At 34.6% G+C, this 16,423-nt stretch overlaps 1 long non-coding RNA gene across 1 annotated transcript in view; it reads left to right on the plus strand.

Annotated features, from left to right (window-relative positions):
- The window catches only part of LOC141545865 (uncharacterized), a 55,888-nt gene extending 40,624 nt beyond the window's left edge, over window positions 1-15,264 (plus strand). The window contains exon 4 of the long non-coding RNA XR_012483163.1: window positions 15,047-15,264. This is a non-coding gene — a long non-coding RNA (uncharacterized LOC141545865). The remainder of the gene's footprint in view (window positions 1-15,046) is intronic.
- Window positions 15,265-16,423: the final 1,159 nt, after the last annotated feature.

Here is a 16,423-nt window from a genome sequence, read left to right on the forward strand (position 1 = left end):
ATGCCTCGCAATCCTTAAAAAATTAAAAAAAGTATGCAAGTGCTGTTATTTATCATTATTATTAAACTCCATATCTATATCTAGAGTCACACTAGAATAATTAATTGGATGCTTTGTCCGTGAACATGAACCTGTTCTTAAAGTGCTCCAGACAATAGTCTGCGATAAGGAAATACACAACACCACTGCTTGGTGTACTATCTGATTTTCTATTAATAGAAATGAATGTAACTGGTATTTTTAGAGAGCATATAAACAATTGTTTCTTGTGGTCTTTGAAAGGTTAAAGGGTTGAAAATGAAAAAGCCTCAGGACTTGCTGTGAGGTTTACATGAATACATCTATGTCGACCCTGGCTCTCCACTGTCCTTTCAGTAGTTAGACAGGGCAACTTAAACAATGTCTACGGGGGAAAGAAAGAAGGTCCACAGTTCTAGAGAAGCAGAGTGGATCTGACCACACCATACATTTCATAGGGTTATATTATTTAAAGCAGGAAGGGTCCTTTTGAGAATGTCTAGTCCAGGAGTTTTCAGACTTTTTGGTCTCAGGATCCCTTTAAAATCTTCCTCTGTAAATTGAGGTCTACACTGCATTTGCAACACTGGATAATACACATATCTATGACCCCTATTCATGTTGCTTAATATCTTAGTTCCCTCCCCAGTAAAATATCATTGATAATGCCATCTACCTGTCTGGGTGGTTGTAAGAATAAATGAGATATGGGGCAGCTAGGTGGTGCAGTGGATAGAGCACCAACCTTGAAGTCAGGAGCACCTGAATTCAGATCTGGCTTTAGACACTTAACATTTCCTAGCTGTGTGACCCTGGGCAAGTCACTTAACCCCAATTGCCTTAGCAAAAAATAAGAATAAATAAAATAATATTTGTACAGTATTTTGCAAACCTTAATGCTACATAAGTGATGGATCAGAATAATATTTTCAGAAGAAACCATTAGATTGTGAGCTCCTTGAGGGCAGGAATTATCTTTTGCCTCTTTTTGTATTCCCATCACTTAGCTCAATTCTTAGTACATAGTAGGTGCTTAATAAATGTTAGTTTTTTGGGGGACAATGAAAGGTTCATTGACTTATTCAGGGTCAATGGATCCTAGCTCTGCCACTCTGCCACTTACAACCTATATGACCTTAGGCAATTTGTTTAATACCTCCTGGTCATAGTCTCCTCGTGTGTAAAATGAGGAGTATGTGTCGGAGACAGGATTTCAACTTTGATTTTTCTGCCTCAAAACTCCGTGCTATATCCATTACATCACACAGCCTCTTCTTAGTTAAGGATTTAGCTCCATGTTAATAATTAAAATGCATATCATTTAATTTTATTGTTTCATTTGACCTGCACAGCAACATCATATAGTAGTTTCCAGAATATGGTATAATCTCAATTGCATATGAAGAAATTGAGATTCAGAGGTAAATGATTTCATAGGACCATAGACCTAGAATTTAAATAGATTTTGGAAAGCATCTATTTGAATTCTTCATTTGCCCATAGCTTATAAATGTCAAAGGCAGGATGTAAACCTAGATGTTTTTTACTTTTACTTCGAAGATCTCTACTTGTTTCCTATACCTTGATGCCTTATTGAAAGAGCTTCCTAAAAACCTTTTAAATTAAATATTTCTCAAGCCTGAATCCAGTCTGTTAGTCATTATGATGTAAGCAGCATGACAAAGTCTATATTGGTATACCTATTTCACTGAATTCAATTTAAAAAGAACAAATTGAATAAGAGTAAGGGAATTTTTATTGCCGATTTGCAATGTAATTCACTTGAATGATTTTTTAAACCCTTTTTAAACTAGGTATGCTGTATATATACAGCTGACTTGACTGAAAAAAATGACTAAAGACCACATATGCTTCCATATTACCAATCTTTTAAGTTTGGGCCCACTCTTCCCATAGACCTGTGTGTCTTAGTGAGAGAGTATGTCTTGAATCTCTGGGAGGAATGTTTTTTTTTCCCCTTGATTATTCTTACTACACTATTTTAGTAACTGATCTTTTCTAAAAGATAGTTGAAGTCTGGCTGGTTGATGTTAATGAGATACATTCTGATGAAGGCTTATGGATGCTAGCACGTAGCACCTAGAGAATCCAGAGGATGTAGAATTCAATTGTCCTTTTGGGGCTCAGTCCACTAGTATGATTGTTAGTTGAGGAAGTAGTCCAAAGGAGATATTACAATATCCATATGCAATGAGTAGAAATGTAGTAATAGTTCCCATTCCAAATATTACCTGCATTCCTTTGAATGTAGAATTATACCTCTAAGGCTGGAAGGGATCCCAAAGATAATCTAATCTAATTTCCTCATTTTACACATGAGGAGACTATGACAAGGAGGTATTACATTGCCTAAGGTCATTGTAAGGTAAGTGGCAGAGCCAGCAACCAATTTCAGGTCCTTTAACTCTTGGTTGAAATTTTTTTGTTCCATAGTACCAAGCTGCTCCGGTGTCTCAGTTTCCTAAAACAAGGATGTTAAAGTGGATTATCTCTATGGTCCCATCTAAGTTTTACTCTATTATAATAATAATTTCTAGCATTTATATAGCACTTTAACATTTGCAAAACACTTTACAAATGTTATCTCACAATTACTCAGGGATATAAGTGCTATTCTTATCTCCATTTTAAAGATGAGAAAACTGAGGTAGAGAGAGACTGTGACTTTCCCAGGCTCACACACCAAAGTTCTTTCTTACTTTTGGTCTGGTGGTTTTTCCATTATGCCACCTCAGTCATCTTGTGATCCTATTATTGCTATGATCTTATGACTTTGTTCCTACCAACCTAATTGTGATGTAGGTACTATAAATATCTGACTTCTGTAGTTTGTAAGTGAAGAAATGGGCTTAGGAGTTAAATTAATCCAGGACTTTTAATTCTAAGTCCAGTATTCTTTTCACATCTCAGATTCTTCACTTTTAAGTATTCCTTGGGTTTTATAGGTACCTGAGAGAAAAGTACAAATGAGAGCTAATTTAGATAAGTAGTATATAGGTAGTAGATATCACTTTTGCTGGGCAGAGAGTAAAAATTGCACTGGATTCACTGCCAGGTTAGAACCGTACCTCTATCCAGGTTAGAGCCCTAACCTAAGCTGAATCATCTAGTCACTTTTTCTCCTTGGTGCTCAGTTTACTTATCTATAAAATAATGAAATTGGATTAGACCAGAGATGTCAAAACTGCTTACCTAATCAGATTAAAATGTCATTGAGAAATATATAGCAAAATAAAGAAGAACATAATTCAATAGAGATAATGTATATTTGTGGTTTTCTAAGTCAAAATACCATGTAGGGGCAGTGATCTGTTTCCATTTGAAACAGATCCATTTATTTTGCCATTGGTCTAAATGAGCTCTAAAGTTCCTTTCAGTTCTAATTCTTAAAAATATACACACATCTGCAAAGATTTTGTAATGATTAAAAAACCCCCAAATATTTGGTCTAATTTTACCCATAAGATGAAAACATTTAGAAAAATGTATCCTAATATGTGCTTGAAAGAATGCTGGTAAGGACTGGCCTTACAAAAATTGGGTAACTTAGAAATAATGCAAAAATAGTCTTGCCAACTACCTTACACAGTTATTTTCTGATGCTAGGACAAAAGAAGTTATGTTTCTGAAAGATATACTTTGCTTTTTTGCTTTTGTGTTTATATATCCAAGACTTAGTACAGTGCCTAGCATGGTGGAGGCTCCACATTTGACTCATAATCCATTAATACCGTTAAAAAGAAGGACTCATGACCATTTCCTCCAGAAAAATTTCTTTGACTTCAGAGTACTTCCTTAATCCTGAAAGTGCTAAGGATGGTTGGTCACATAAAAATCTCAGGTACATTGACACTTACAGTAGATACGTAGTGCAAGACAGCTTTTTGGGGTAAGATTTTTGAAGCCAATCTTTAAGAGAGATTATGCTATTTTAACTGTGTTTTACCATTTCAGGCAAAGACACTGAGTATCAACAAATGACTTTGCCAGCAGTGACAGCAGTTAAGACAATGGCTTGGCTTCCAGTGATTACAGTTGATGAAGATTTGTTGATTTCAAGTATTCTCAGAGTTCTGTCAACAATTCTTTTCTATTAGGAAGATGACATTCAAAGCTAGCTCTGGGATTCCAGATTTAACATCATCTTGAAAACAACCTCTTCAAGGTTTATGGGTGAGGCATTGAGTGAAATATTTAAGTGATGATAAAAGCCAATTGTTTCCATTGAATGTCCTTAGTTTGTTTGGAAACCAACAAAGCCCATTGGAAGGATTTGCCAGAAAATAGAATTGTCTTGACTGAGGGCTTTATAGTGTTTCACCAGTAATGAACATCTGATTTATAAATAATTTACACATGAAAGAATACTTCTCCCCTCAAGATATCTCCAAAATACACCAAGAAATCTTAATTGCCCAGCCTGATGGTTTTGTGGAAAGAAACCTGGGTTGCTCTCTGGGTTTAAAATCTCTTTCTAGTTACTATCCATGAACTTTGGGTAAACCTCTCAATTGCTGGGTTGTCTTAAATGTAAAATGGGGAGATTGGAATAATTGACTTTTCAACTCGTTTTCAATTTTTAATACATCATTCTATGTCTCAGAGGTTTCAAAATTAAAGCCCTGTCAGAGTTAAAATTCATTTTAGCCATAGTATGGAAAGTATAAAGCATTTCCAGTGCTGGACTTATTCTTTAGCAAAACATGGTGGTGGTCTTGATGTGTTTATTGAGATGGATGGACTAAAAGAATATCAGAAAAGATTTTGATTACTCATTAGGATTAACTTTGAAACATTTTGATTGGTCTATGTTACCTGAGGAGGCCAGGTAATATTTTTCTTTGGGGACTTTTTAAAGTAAGGAAAACAGATTTTGAAAAAATCATATGTGCTTTTCTTAGACTAAGGGCCTAGACTTGATCTTAAAATTTCTTTCAGACCTAGGAAATAAGATACAAGAAACATGTCTTATTTTAGGCTGAATAAATAGAAAAAGGAAAAGCATGAGGCTTAATGTCTATTAAAATTTTATATGTGTTGGTATGAATTTCTTTTCCCTAAGTTAATTTAAAAAAAATTAAATAATATATAACTTTTTTGATCTAAGTCAACTCTGAGTAGTTGTACTACTTTTTAAAAATTATCTAAACAGAAACAAGAGGCAATGTGATATAGTGAATAGAAAGCTGACTTTAGCATTAGAAACTTTGGCACACATGAATGTGGGCTTCTGGGTCAGTCAAACAATCTTTTTCAGCTGCAGTTTCCTTATCCATTAAATGAGGATAATACTCTGAACAAGTTATATACTATTTCAGTGCCTCATTGTAATTCTTCAAAACTACATAGCAGTCCTTTTAAGTCTATATTAGTCCATAAATTGTTGATTGAATTATATTGAATTGAATTGTTCTCCTTCCCTTGTCATTTTTTTTTTAATCTGGCTTAATTGGATCTCATGGCAAATTTTCTGTAACCTTATTTTTCTATTTTATTGCTTTTCATAATTCTATAAGCAATACTATTTTTGATCTTCCTTTATTTTCTCTCACTAATGATTTACACGAGTTTATGTTTAAACTAGTATTGCTCTCACCTAATCTACTCTTATGCCAGGCAAGAAAATAAAATATTTTCTGGCTAGTCTGATTTCTGGGTTCTTTTGACCTTCTTATTATGTAATTATTTTTATGTCAATTAAATATGTATAGGGAATTTTGAGAGTTTGTGTCCATGAGTTTATCCTTTATCCATTTCCCATTTTTCATATCATAGCTTGTTTAAATAGGTCAGATTGGAGTATAGTCAATTTTATTTTTCAGATTTTGTTCCTCATTCATCATGTCCAACACTTTGTGATTTTTTTCTTAAAATATTCCCATAGATAATTGTGAAGCTTCTGAGTGGCCTAAACTGTATTGGTTTCTTTAATTTTATAATAGATTAGAATTCAAAGAATCCATCAGGTCCTACCCTCTTATTTTGCATATGAAAGAACTGAGTCTTAGCCTAGCACACGGTTGCACATTTAATAAGTATCAGAGAACACTACATCACGCTGTCACTGATGAGTCCTCTACAATATTTTTTGACAATTCTTTTTTTGTTGTTGTCCATCCCTATGCTATTGATGAGGTGCAATGAAAGAATTTGCAAACCCCAAAAGTCTGTATGGTAAAAGAGATTTATTGTTGGCACTGAGAAGCCAGCTTTTCTAGGAAGACAGACTTTTCAGTGGGTAAGGTCCTGTCAGAGAAATAACAAAGGTTGACACTGAGAAGAGAATATCTTCCCAGTGGGCAAGAAGAGAACTTCTTGGCAAAGCACAATCCTGTTTTGGACTTCTTCAAAGATTTGGGGTTCAGAATTGTCTTTTCTTTGCCATCTGAGGCTTGGGCTTGCATTCAAAATTGAAAGGGATTCCTTCAATGTTGTCATTGCCCAGGGTTAGATCTCAAATAGAAAAGTGAGCACTTACCTTAGAAGTCTAAATTACTGGGAGTGGTCCCATACTAATCTTCAACTCAATGAGGGTGTGACCCCATCTCTGGCCAGATCTCTAACTGAATGAGACCACTTAACTGCCCTGAAGGGTGGGTCTCTATCAGAAGAGAGTTTCAGGATCCACCCCCATCACTACCTTTTTATTGACATCATTTATTGATATTTATATCAAGGTACATGTTTAGCTTGCAAGGAGTTTTCTATCACTGCATCAGTGGCTCCTAAATTATAATCATCTCCCTGGTAGTCTCTTTGCTTATGCTCATCATGAGCATGATAAGTATCCCATATGGAACACAAACCATTCTGGCCCCCATATTTTGAAGGGCAGGTAGTTTACATTTCATTCCTCTCCCAGGGTTATCTCACATCTTTTAAGGAAATTTGGGAGGGTTTAGTTTCTCAATACATGTATATATTAGCTCCCCACTGATGATTAAGAAGTGATCCTGGTATCCCAGTTCCATTAGTCCCTAAGAAATTAATTTTTACCCAAGAATATTAACTTCAGAAGCCATAATCTCAAAAATATAAACTTATTCCCCTAATTCATGGGAGGCATAATCCACCTTCTTCTTTGTATCACTTTAATCTCTGGGGAGGGGAAGTGAGTTAGGTTTAGAGTTTATCTCTTTTTTCCATGGAACACAGTCTCATTTCCAAGTTTAAAGCTCCCTTAGAGGTTTGACTCCCAGGCACCTTGGTTTCTCTGGGCTTCCTTTCCAGGCTGGCTATAATCCCACCTGGAATTCTGGTTTCAAGATTGCCATAGCTAGAACTTCTGGGTCCCATAGGAATTGCTTTTGGCACCTGAACAAAAAACACAGAAAAGAAACAAATATCACCCCTATTCCTCCACCCCCCAGCTCACTTCTTGTAGTTAGATTAAAAGAGAGGGAACACATAAAAAACTTTCTGTCTGATATCACCAATTCAATCCATGGTGTCCATGTTAAAAAAATACAGTACAAAAAAAAAAAAAAGAAATAATTTAGTCTCAGTAGTGTTATAGAACCAAGCAGCCAATCAAAGGAAGTTCTCATCCTTTGGTAGAGGACATATAGAGAGCTCTATCTTAGACAAACTGGGCAGGCTCAGGGGAACCTGGGCATAAATTCATGTGTTTTGTTGATTCTATGTTTAGAATCACATTATAAGTATTTCATTATAATGCTGAAACTATTTTTCCAAGTGACCAGAAGACTGCACTTCATTGATTTCCAGGAATCAGAGTTTTACCCTCTTGTTTAAACTTATAAAAACATTTTCTCTCCACTACTATAATAGTTAATACAAGTCTCTGATTCATTGAGTGGGCTTATTTTCTAAAATCAACTTATCTAGAGGATCTCTGAAGATTCTTCTAGAACTAAATTAATATTTTTACTGACCATTTTATCTGATCTCAAAGTGATTGAAATTCAGGATTTGGAGATGAATTAAGGAAATTCTTTCTTGAACTAGGGAGGAATCAATACCTTCAACCTCTTTATGTACATGATTTCTAAAGTCCTTGATACTGAATGTCAGCCTCATTAGAAGCAGAATAAAATTTATTAAATGATTATGTATATAAAATGCCTAATTAGACAATAAATTATGAACATGAATGATAAATAGCATCAGAAAATGTGAAACAGTCAGCATTTCATATTGCCAACTGCATACACCAGAATTCTCATTTCTTCTGAGTGTTCCCTTAATCACTTAAATCACTTAAAATTAATCATTTAAAAGTTTAGTTATCTACTTTTTCTTTTTTTTTTGGTGATAGTCAAGAAATAAAGTAGATTCCCATCATTTAAGGAATGACTAAACAGTTGATAGTAAGAGAATAAGAATACTATCACTGCACTATAGAAAATGATCATTCAAGATGATGAATTCAAGAAGCATGGGAATCAACCTATCAATAAACAATTATTAAGTGTCTATCATGTGCCAGGGCCTGGGTGCCCTGGAGATGCAAAAAGAAACAAAAAGATAGTACTGTAGAAGCTTTATACCAACTGATAAAGAGTGAAATAAACAGAACCAGGGAAAAACAATGTTCCCAATCATTATCAACAATGTAAATGAAAAGAATGTCACCATCACCAAAAAGCCCTGAGTATTCTGAAATCAAAATGATCAAGAAGTTTGGTCCCCATGATAAGTCAAGAAAATGGACTCCCTTTCTCTTTTTTTCTCTCCAGCTATGGAACACTACATATAAAGTCAAACTTGGTTGTGGGTGTGTTTGGTAAATTATTTTTTTTATTTTATTAACCCATTGTTACAGTCAATTAAAAGTAATGCAGCAAAGAATTTTTAGGGATCTATTATGTACAAAAAAAATGCACTCTTGGAGAGTTGTGCAAGGCATTGAAATATTAAATAACTTGCTCAGGATATCATTCCGATTGTATTGTTGAGGAAACAGACTGAAAGAAGTCATTAATAGGCTTAAAATCACACATTATCAGAATTGAAATATGCACTTAAGTCTTCCTGATTTTAGGGCCAACTACTCACTGTATTATAGTGCTTTTCAGTTCTATTTAGCTAGTTAAAAATTGTCTAAGCCTAGATAAACAAATTCTTATCTTAATTATTTAAATAAAAAAAATATCCTGGGAAAAAGAAATTCATAGCAACATATACAGGTGGTGATATTTTTGGAAGTAAAGATTATGTAAAAACAAAATATATCAATTAAAAAAAAACAGGTGTTCTGCCTGTTATTTGCCTTTTTGTTTTCATTTTGGGTGTTTTTCTCCCAATTTCTGTTCTCATTCTCAGTTACCATATTGGTTCTCTTTGCATATACTTATGCAGTCACTCTTACAGTTATCTGCATCCTCTATTTTCTCTTTTACTCATCCATCCTGTTTTTAGCATTCATTTTCCCCTCACTTGCAAATATGCCATTCTGCTCAGATTTCTGGTATTATGAACACTAAAATTGAACATACTGTCGCTTGGTTTGCCAGCCAGCACTTTTAAAAAGTGGCAAGCTGTCTTCCACTTGGATACCTTCATTCAGTATAGAACCATCTGGGACAGACTCTGTGGGAGAGAGACATTTAGAGACCCAGTGAAGGCTCAACAAAGAGACCTTTGCATTGTATAACAAATCACTCTGAGAGCTGAGGACTAATTCCATTTCAACCCCCATGAGCCTTTGGTTTTCTTTACAGTATCGGCAGGAGACTGCTGATGGAAATCTATTCATATGCTGCACCCTCCACATCACCCAACTTTTTCCCTTTGAAGACTGAAAACCTTATATCTGCTTTCTTTGTGTCATTTCAAATCGACTTTGCACTGTAGAAATGTCACATAAGTGGAAATCGAATGGCTAATAGTGTTCTGTGTGCCAACATGAAGGCAGCTTGGGTTAGCTTGGCCTGAAGTGAATAAAATATCTTATGGAAATTTTTCTCACAAATATGGTTTAAAAGGTTCCATGGATTTATTGATGGTTTAGAGATGATTAGATTAGATTGATATCTTCACATGAGTCTTCAGAAAATGTGAAGTAAGATATTTTAAAATGAGATGATTATGCTTTATGAAATATTTGTGTTGTGTCATTCCACAATCATTTGAAGGCAGAAATATTTAACCTTGGAAATAAGGTGGCCTAATTTCTTCTGTCATTGTTTATTGAGCCCAAAACTGAGGAAAACCAAGTCTTGACATTCATATAAAATTGAAGGCAAAAATACAGAACACATTTATTATTTGAAAGTTTAAACAAAAATTTAGTCTAGAGCTATGATTTCATCAGTAGAAAGAACTCCAGTGAAGAAATACTCTTTGCCCAATGCAGACAGACAGCCATTTTGCAATTTAGAATCTTAGAACCCAGCAGAGATTGCTCAGGATCACACAGTGTGTCAAAGGCAGTATGAGAGCCAAGGCTTTGTCACTTTGAGGCTGGCTCTGTATTCATGGTATCATGTTATCTCTCATTGATTTTTGTTAATTTCAATGAATACTGACTTGGGAATAGGGGGATTTGAAAGCTGTCTTCTCACATCTGAAGGTTGACCCTGAAGGGCTAGATTTGTTCCACATGGCCCCACATGGTAGGATTGGGGCAAAGTTTAAAGTTGAAAAGAAGCCAGTAAATTTTTAGCCAAAGAACTATAGAACATTATGAAATGCAAAATGAATAATTTTGATTATATTAAATTAAAAAGTTTTTGTAGAAACAAACAGCCAACATTTTGTACAAATAGGCAGCCAAGATTAGAAGGGAAGCAAAAAACTGGAGAAAAAAAATTTATATACAAAAGCTCTAATAAAGGGCTGATTTCTAAAATATATAGAGAATTGACTCAAATTTGTAAGAAATCAAGCCATTCTCCAATTGATAAGTGGTCAAAGGATATGAACAAGCAATTTTCTGATGAAGAAATTAAAGTAATTTCTAGTCATATGAAAAATGTTTTAAATCACTGTTGGTTAAAGAAATGGAAATTAAGACAACTCTGATGTACTACTACATATCTTTCAGATTGCCTAAGATGACAGGAAAAAAATAATGATAAACATTGGAGGAAATGTTGGGAAACCAGAATACTAATACATTGTATGTGGAATTATGAACTGATCCAACCATTCTGGAGAGCAATTTGGAACCATGCCCAAAAGGCTTTCAAACTGTGCATACCCTTTGATCCAGTAGAGTATCAATTAGGTCTTTATCCCAAAGATATCATTAAAAAAGGGAAAAGAACCCACATATGCAAAAATGTTTGTAGCAATCCTTTTTGTAGTGGCAAAGAACTGGAAATTGAATGGATGCCCATCATTTGGAGAATGGCTGAATAAGTTAGGGTATATGAATGTTATGGAATGTTATTACTTTATAAGAAATGATCAGCAGAATGATTTCAGTAAGGCCTGGAGAGACTTACATGAATTAATGCTAAATGAAGTGAGCAGAACAAAGAAAATATTGTATACAGTAATAACAAGATTATGTACTGATCAATTATGACAGACTTGGTTTTTGTCAACATGTTGTGATTCAAGCCAATTCCAATAGATGTTATGGAAAGAGCCATCTGCATCCATAAAGAGGACTATGTGAACTGAAAATGGATTATAACATAATATTTTCACCTTTTGGGGGGTTTTCTTTCTCTTTTTTGATATGATTTTTCTTGTGAAGTATGGCAAATGTGGAAATATGTTTAGAAGAATTGCACATGTTTAACCCACATTGGATTATTTGCTATCTAGGGGATGGGATGGGGGGGAACAATTTTGGAATACAAGATTTTGTGAAGGTCTGTTAAAAACTATCTTTACATGTATTTTGAAAATAAAAAGCTATTATTAAAAAAAGGAAAAGAATCTAGTTTAGGTTTGATGTCAACTGACAAGTAGAGAGATCCAAAATTGTAATGAGCTGTCTTGAGATGGGGTAGTGTCTTTTCTCAGGAGGTCTTCAAACAAAGGCCTGACAGCCACTTGTTGGGTATTTAACAATGTGGATTCGTTCATGTGTTGATTGAACTGGTTATTAAAGTTTTCTTCTAATTTTCAAATTCTGAGATTTTGAGACTATTTGATGCCTTCTCATGGCATACAGATAGATGGTCTTTCTTTTTTAAAAATGTTTTTATCATAGCTTTTTATTTACAAAACATATGCATAGGTAATTTTTCAACATTGACCCTTGCAAAACCTCCTGTTCCAAGCAAACCATCATAGAAAGTGTGGAAATGCTATGTTGTGGTCCACACTCATTTCCCATAGTTCTCTCCCTGGATGTAGCTAACTTTCTTCATTATTAAACAATTGGAACTAGTTTGAATTGGAACTAGTTTGAATCATCTCATTGTTGAAGAGAGTCACATCCATTAGAATTGATCATTGTATAATTTTGTTGTTGCTGTGTATAATGATCTCCTGCTCATTCTGCTCATTTCTGCTCATTTCACTTAGCATCAACTCATGTAAGTCTCTCCAGGCCTCTCTGAAGTCTTCCTGTTGGTCATTTCTTACAGAACAATAATATTCCATAACATTAAGATACCACAATTTATTCAGCCATTCTCTAATTGAGGGACATCCACTCAGGTTCCAGTTTTTAGCCACTTACAAAGAGGACTGCCACAAACATTTTTGCACATGGGGGTCCTTTTCCCTTCTTTAAAATCTCTTTGGGATATAAGCCCAGTACAAACACTACTGGGTCAAAGGGTTTACATAGTTTGATAACTTTTTGAGCATAATTCCAAATTGCTCTCCAAAATGGTTGGATCCATTCACAGTTCCACCAACAATGTATCAGTGTCCCAGTTTTCTCACATCCCATCCAACATTTATCATTATCTTTTCCTGTCATCTTAGCCAATCTGACAGGTGTGTAGTGGTATCTCAGTTGTCTTAATTTACATTTTTCTGATCAATAGTGATTTGGAACACTCTTTCATATGACTAGAGATAGTTTCCATTTCTTCATCTGAAAATTGTCTGTTCATATCCTTTCACTATTTTTCAATTGGAGAATGGCTTGATTTCTTATAAATTTGAGTCAACTTTCTATATAATTTGGAAATGAGGCCTTTATCAGAGCCTTTGAATGTAAAAGTGTTTTCCCAGTTTAATGCTTCTCTTATCATCTTATTTGCATTAGTTTTGTTTGTGCAAAAACTTTTTTTAACTTAATATAATCAAAATTATCTATTTTGTGATCAATAATGATCTCTAGTTCTTCTTTGGTCACAAATTCCTTCCTCCTCCACAGGTCTGAGAGGTAAACTATTCTATGTTCTTCTAGTTTATTTATAATCTCATTCTTTATGTTTAGATTATTGGGGTCTCTTTCAGTAGATGTTTGATGAATTCTTTCAATGGATATTTTATTTTCTGATTCTATAACATCTGGGCAATTCTCTTTGATGATTTCCTGAAAAATAATGTCTAGGCTCTTTTTTTTCATCATGATTTTCAGAGAGTCCAATAATCCTTAAATTATCTCTCCTAGATCTACTTTCCAGGTCTTTTATTTTCCCAAGTAGGTATTTAACATTTTTTTTCTATTTTTTTTTTCATTTTTTTGGTTTTGCTTGACTGATTCTTGATGTTTCCTCAAGTCATTCATTTCCATTTGTTCATTTCTGATTTTTAATGAATTATTTTCTTCATTTAGTTTTTTTTATTTCTTTTTGTATTTGTCCAATTGAGTTTTTAAATGAGTTGTTTTCTTCTATGAATTTTTTTTCCATTTCACCAAATTTTTTTAAGGAGTTATTTTCTTTTTCCAATTCACAAATTCTGTTTTCCTGAGTTCTTTACCTTTTCCAGTTCACAAATTCTGTTTTTCAGGGAAATGTTTTCTTTTTTCCACTGTATCTTTTAATGAGTTATATCCCTTATCCAGACCCTCTTGAAAAGCTTTCCTTTCCTTTCCCCATTCTTCTTTTAGATCTCTTTTAAGAGCCTTTTAAATTTCTTCTAGGAGAGCTTTGTATGATGGGGACCAGATCATATTGCCCTTTGGGGATTCATCTGGAGACATCTGCTTTTAGTCTCCTCAGGGTTTGAAATCTGTTCCCTGTCACTATAGAAGGTATCTATAATTAGAGCTTGCTTTGACTTTTAACTCATTTTTAAAAAAAAATGTCAGGATCTTCTTTTAGGGCAAGGAGATTCCAAGCTTCCTTTACAGACTAGGAAGTGACATTGGGTGTGCTGGGATCATGTTGAGTTACTCCCTGTGCTGGGTGGGTGTGGCCAGGTCTTGTGAGACTTTTGAGGTACTTGTGTTGGATGTTTTATAACATCTCTGTTGATCTACTGGCTTGTAACCAGGGCAGAGTAGCCAACTATGGTAGAGTCCTCCCCATAGATTTTCCATAGCATGGAGACTGCACTCCACCCCCATCTGCTCAGCATGTGCTGGCTGCTGTGCTCTACTTCCCTCTCTGCACTTAGCCTCCTCCTGTGCTTGTGGCTATCAAAACAGACCTTTTCTGGTGATCTTGGAAATTATATTCTGCTGGTAATTTGCTGTACTCCCAATATTCGTGAATTCTATCAGTCTAGCACTATTTCAGAAACTGAATTTCATAATTTATGTGAGGGTAGTAAGAGAGCTCAGAATGAAGTGTGTGTCCTCTCTGCCATCTTGGCTCTGCCCCTTGATTTTTCTTGTAGTTCATGTAAATGAATCACAATCTTTGATGGATTCAGAACAATGACAGCCTTATGAAATTCAAATAGACTTATCTTAAGGTTAATGAGCAAGTGATAAACATTTTGGGACAAAACATCTTTAAAATGATCTACTGACACATGCAAGGATATCAGTCTTTCTGAATGAAAGAGACAACCATACTGGTGAAAAAAGGATCTCTAAAAATATATTGAAGTAAGTAATTGGAGGCCCTAAAGTATGTTTTTACATTGAACCTACTAATACCAGGGTGCACTTTTTTTTGGGGGGGGGGAGATGATGTAACAAATCAGTTACATCAAAACTTTGTAATTTCTTTTCCAGAAATCCTCCCCATAATGGAAATAATATACCAGAGAAATTGATCTACAAGAAATCAATAGTGGCAGAAGATTAGGAAATGAAGGAAAGAACATGGGAACAGAGAAGAGAGAGAATGATAAATTGTGATAAATTTGTCCATTGGGTTCCTATACTTCAAATTTGTGTGGAGTATCTGTCACTTAGATTGTGATAGATACAAATTGAAGATGAAACTTGGATCTCACTGGAATGTTTTATTGAATTCGTTCTAAATCTAACTGAAGGGAATTGCCTTTTTGTTAGTGAAAAAAATATTGAAGTACATTATATTGGCAAAGTGGACATCAGGGAATGGCTTTGTAATCCAATCATACACAGGAATCATGCCAATAGTCCAGTCTGTTCTAAAATTCAGGTAGAAAGATCATATTCAGTACCCTTATATTTTGAGTGGTCTAGCAAGTTGTAAAAGTGACAGGAAGATCTAGAATGCATCACACATTAAAGACCTCAGAGACTATTTAAGAAACTCATGATCTGACCAATTCTACTTTTACCAATATCTATGGTAAGAAAACAAGTCTATTTCCTGAAGTTTGATTTTCTTTGGCAGATTAAGGAAAGCTGTGTTAATGACTGTTAGGAAGTATGGGGGAGATAACTAGGTGTACAAAGCCTGTGGGTTTTTCTGATGAGTACTAGTCTTCCCAGACATAACAAAAGTCTTTTGGGGCTTTTGATGAAAGCATATGGCTAGAATAAATAGTAGAGATTTAGTACAGGACTTCTGTTGTGGAAGCAAACTGACATTAATGATTTGCTGAACATGATAATCTGTGGAATACTGAATATATATGTTGGCATTTGAAAGAGGTAGTAAATGTGACAGAGTAGCTAGGTGGAGTAGTGGGCAGAGCTCTGGGCCTGGAGTTAAAAAGACTCATCTTGAGTTCAAATCTGGCTTTAGATACTTCCTAATTGTATGACTCTGTGCAAGTCACTTAATTCTGTTTGCCTCAGTTTCCTCATCTGTAAACTGAGCTGGAGAAGAAAATGGCAACTTATTACAGTATCTTTACTGAGAAAATTCCAAATGGCATCATGAAGAATTGGACGTGACTGAAAAGTGACTAAAAAACAGTAATAACAAGGATAAGTAACATTTTATTGCTGATGTTTTTAACAGTGATTTACAATTAAGCTTATCAAGATGCATAATTATAATATATTTAGTTAATTTATTTTTTTTAGTTATGTTGAATGCTAATGGAATGATAATTAATAATTAATAAACTGTCTCCGATACTGAAATAATCCACTGGACATTGATGTCCTTTCACATCAGTAAGGGAACTTAATTCAGTTTCACAGTTAAATATCAGACAAATGGTTTCAGGT

The sequence above is a fragment of the Sminthopsis crassicaudata genome, chromosome 6 (assembly GCF_048593235.1).
Source record: "Sminthopsis crassicaudata isolate SCR6 chromosome 6, ASM4859323v1, whole genome shotgun sequence".
Lineage (NCBI taxonomy): Eukaryota > Metazoa > Chordata > Mammalia > Dasyuromorphia > Dasyuridae > Sminthopsis > Sminthopsis crassicaudata.